Below are 4538 nucleotides of genomic sequence, written 5' to 3'. Positions count from 1 at the left end.
TTAAGATAAGCTAATTACCTTTGACGCGTGCTTCGCTCCAAAATGAGCTCTTACTTGAAAGCTTCAAGTCCCGCTCACACGGAGACCTCCAACGAAGTCCACCCGCACCAACAAAACCGACTAGGTCCAATGTCTTGGGGTTAGCAAGACCCGACCAATAAAACCCGAGTAATTATATTGAGTTCAAAGGTTTTCACTAATTGTGATGCCTTTTTCAACTCTTACTCAAGCAACATTCCCAATGCCCATACTTGGGTATTTATAGGAAATGATGGGAGTATAATTTACTCTCCCATCAATGTGGGATAGTATGATTTTTCCATTTTATTTTAAAGCTAAAATAAAATTAATAATCAAGCTAGTAATAAATCAACAAGTGGCAAGCTCATGTGAGTGGTTAGGTGAGGACCACTTGGAGAAGGGGGGGACCAAACTTGCTCCCCACTCCCTCTCCCATAACCGGCCACCTCACTCCACACACACTCCAGGACCACTAGCCACATGGCACCCACCCTTGGGCACCAAGGCAGCCAAGGTGGGCTGCCATGTGCTGCTGTCTGTGGCAGCCACGCCCAGTAAGCCCAGCAGGCACAGCACTCGCATGCGGGCTGCCACGCGCTGCTGGCCAGCAAGCCCAACATGCTTGTGCGGGCTGCTGCTGGCCTTGGCCAGCGCTGCTAGGCAGCAAGCAATGGCCTAGCCATGCTGCTGCTAGATGTGGCGAGCTGGCGCGCCTAGCGTACTAGCTGCTGCAGCTTGTTGCGGCATGGCTTGCTAGCCATTGCGCGCACAAGGTTGTGCCTAGCATGCTAGCACGCACTAGGCAGCTCCTAGCCTTGTGATGCTAGCATGGGTGCGCTAGCCCGCACCAGCCAGCCTAGGCTCGGCTTGGTGCGCATGCTAGCCACCATGCTAGGCCATACGCCCTTAGCACTCGGTTTGCTTGGGCATTCCGATGCTAGGGGTATTTTGGTCTTTTGTTGATTTATTACTATTTCTCGTCTCGTCTTTCACTATTTTTCGACTCGACTTCCGACGCTCGGTTTCGACGATCTAAGCTCGAATTTCCGACGTCTAAATAAATATTACTCGGTCGACTCATTAATTCCTTCCGAATTAATTCGTCGTTTCGGTTTGTTGAATGCTTGGGTGTGACCCGAAGGGTTCAGTCAAGATTAAGCTGTAATATTAATTATTCATTAATATTACTGATCGGAAGCGGCCTCCACCCAGGCATTCCGATCACTTGACCTCACTGAATATATTAGCTTTCTAATAATTCTGAACCTACTAACGGAATAGTACACTTGTTCGAAGGACACCATTCCTTTCAAATCCTAACCCTAATCAAATTAGTTAATCCTCTCCTATAAATGCTAATCTTCACAGATTAGCGAGGTAATTAATTCTTTCTACACACACTCTCTCTCTACAAATTCTCTCTCTAGACACAATTTACTGACTTAACCGTAGGAGGGGCTTTCTCGGGAACACCCCCCGAGGCAGTTGACTTTCGTTGTTTTGCAGGACTCGTTTTGACCAGACGAGCAATTCCTCCTCAACTTCGATCCGAAATTCTTTTGCAGAAACAATTAGCGCCGTCTGTGGGGATTGTTTTAGCTATGTCCTACGGCCCTGCGTGTGTGTTGCAGCTGTGTTTCATTTGTATGTTGAATGTGCTACCGCCCTTGCCCGAACACAGATGCTCTTAAAGGCTGTCTGCCAGCAGCATCAGCGCCCGGGCAGCGTGCCCATGTTGCCTGCCAGCAGCATCAACGCCCAGGCAGCGCGCCCAGGCTGCCTGCCAACAGCATCAACGCCCAGGCAGCGCGCCCAGGCTGCCTGCCAGCAACATCACCGCCCAGGCAGCGCGCCCAGGCTGCCTAGCATCAGCGCCCGGGCTGCCTGCCCCGGCTGCCTGCCAGCAGCATCAGCGCCCGGGCAGCGTGCCCAGGCTGCCTGCCAGCAGCATCAGCGCCCCGCCAGCGTGCCCAGGCTGCCTGCAAGCAGCATCAGCGCCCCGGCAGCGTGCCCAGGTTGCCTGCCAGCAGCATAAGCGCCCAGGCAGCGTGCCCAGGCTGCCTGCCAGCAGCATCAGCGCCCAGGCTGCCTGCCAGCACCATCGGCGCCCACCAGGTGCTCGACAAAAAAAAAAAAAAAACAAAAATTTACCAGGTCGATTGATTTCATTCGATCAAAATTCTTCTGAAAAACTCCCAAACCGCAGGGTGCGTTTTAGGACTTTGTCGTGGGGCTAATGTTTGGACCCCCCTGTGGTGGGCCCATGTTCATTAACTACATAAATTACCGAAATGCCCTTAGTTAAACCCTAAACAGGAAAATTCAATCATCATGCGCAACACGCATCCCGAGCAACCCTAATATAGCCTAGCAGGGCCTAACACGGCCCAAAACGGCCAGAAACCCTAATCCTAACCCTAATCAAGTTAGTTAATCCTCTCCTATAAATGCTAATATTCACAAATTAACGAGGTAATTAATTCTTTCTACAAACACACTCGCTCTACAAATTCTCTCTCTAGACACAGTTTACTAACTTAACTGTCGGAGGGGCTTTCTCGGGAACACCCCCCGAGGCAGTTGACTTTCGTTGTTTTGTAGGACTCGGTTTGACCAGACGAGCAATTCCCCCTCAACTTCGATCCGAAATTATTTTGCAGAAACAATTGGCGCCGTCTGTGGGGATTGTTTTAGGTGTGTCCTACGGCCCTTCGTGTGTGTCACTACTACAAAAAGGGCTTAGAGAACAGTTAAAATAGGTTTTATAGAACGCCTTAGGACCGTTCTTGTGCTGAGCGATGTGTAAAGTGTATAGAACGGTTCTAATAGGCGTTTTGTATAATGAAAGATATAGAACGGTTCTTAGTCACAATTGTTCTCTTTTCCCTTCCTAAAATTGAAAATAATGAAGGAAAACAGAACAGTTAAGCTAGCCGTACTATATAAAATAAAAAAGAGAACGGTTATGTTAGATAACCGTTCTCTATTTTTTTTTAATTAAAAAATGTCCGCTATTTTCTTGCTACATTCATAAGCGTGTATTTTAGAAACTGATTTTCATTTTTTGAATAGTTTTAGAAACTGAAATCGAAAAATAAAAAAATAAAAAAATAAAAATAAAACTGAAATTGAAATATAGTGAAGGAAAATAAGAAACTACAAAGCATATGAATTCATTAAGTAAACCAACAACTTCAATCACTTATAATTCAAAATTACAAAGTATATACAATTAACAAAATGAAAATTAAAAAATCAAAGCTCGATATACAAAACTAATTCAAGTATAGTCTAAATTAGATATATATTCAATTCCACTTGCTCCATAAGCGCTACCCCATTGTCCATAGCTTCAATTTGAAATGCCAACTTTGATTCAATTACACTTCGTGGTAATCTCCTTTGTGTTGAAGAGGTTCTTCAAATTTCAATAACTTATAAATTACTATGTATTTCCTACAAGAACAATAGACTAATTAGATCTAAAACATCAACTGTACAAACAAATTGAATGATGAAAAGACAAAAATCAATCAAAAAAAGTTTTGAAAAAATTTATAAATTATTTAAACCCACACTGTCTCCTCACAAACCAATTGCCGCCCAACAGAGTAATTGGTGGCCTGCAATCCACAAAGTGAGACCTTAAAACGGTTATAAACAATGTCAACTTGGCCCAAATCTTCTCCACACCTTTCCTCTTCCCCCGTCTGTAGTATATTAAAACTTCTGAAATAATGCAAGTTTTACTTTGAATCTGTTTAAAAAAATCATCACAAACAACCAAATTAAACTCTAATCGCTTTAAATCAGCCACTTATTTGGGCTTAAAAACAGAGAAATTTGTATTATATTTAGCTAATTAGTTGGAATATAATGAAAAAACCTGAAATTACCTGTTAACGATCCGAATAGCTATGGAAGAAATGTGATTTTTAGTGAATACAAACCACTCGTGCGAATCTGATATAGTTGTTGTCGATTCCAACAACTCATTTTCGGAACAAAACACTTTGATTGTGAGTGAATATAAACCACTCCTTCATTTTACATTTTTACCTCTTTTGATTTGGAGTCAATTAAATTTGATACGGAGGAGAAGAGAGGAAATATTTGAGGAAGGAGATGAGAGTGTAAACTTGATGAGCGGCCATTAAGTTAGAGAAATAAGAAAAAGTTGGACAACGGTTAGGGTTCCTTGTGTTTTTTTTTTTAAAAAAAAATTTAATAATAATATCAAACTAAAATAGAACGGTCAATTAAGAAGGCGATTTATATTGTTAAGGCACTTTTTATGAAAAAAACGAATAGAGCTGTTATGTGAGACATGTGTTCTATATGATCCAACATACAAAACGTTCGGCTAACATAGACGTTCTATATACTCCTAGTGATCGCCTATCTAACTTGACAGTTGTGTATCATGTGTTCCATTTTCCACTTTTTGGTGTAGTGTGTTAGCTAGCAGCTGTGTTTCATTCGTATGTTGAATGTGCTACCGCCCTTGCCCGAACATA

The 4538-nt window shown here is 43.1% G+C and overlaps 1 long non-coding RNA gene across 1 annotated transcript; it reads right to left on the bottom strand.

Annotated features, from left to right (window-relative positions):
- Nucleotides 1-3174: 3174 nt before the first annotated feature.
- Nucleotides 3175-4241, bottom strand: LOC145600618 (uncharacterized). Its single transcript, XR_014104304.1, has 3 exons — nucleotides 3918-4241; nucleotides 3598-3778; nucleotides 3175-3477 (listed from the first exon to the last, which is right to left on the bottom strand). It is a non-coding gene; the product is annotated as an uncharacterized LOC145600618 (long non-coding RNA).
- Between the last annotated feature and the right edge of the window lie 297 nt (nucleotides 4242-4538).

This window comes from Chenopodium album, chromosome 1 (genome assembly GCF_948465745.1).
Source record: "Chenopodium album chromosome 1, dcCheAlbu1.1, whole genome shotgun sequence".
NCBI lineage: Eukaryota > Viridiplantae > Streptophyta > Magnoliopsida > Caryophyllales > Amaranthaceae > Chenopodium > Chenopodium album.
Note: the sequence above shows the minus strand (reverse complement) of the source record. Positions and strands in the feature narration are given on the sequence as shown.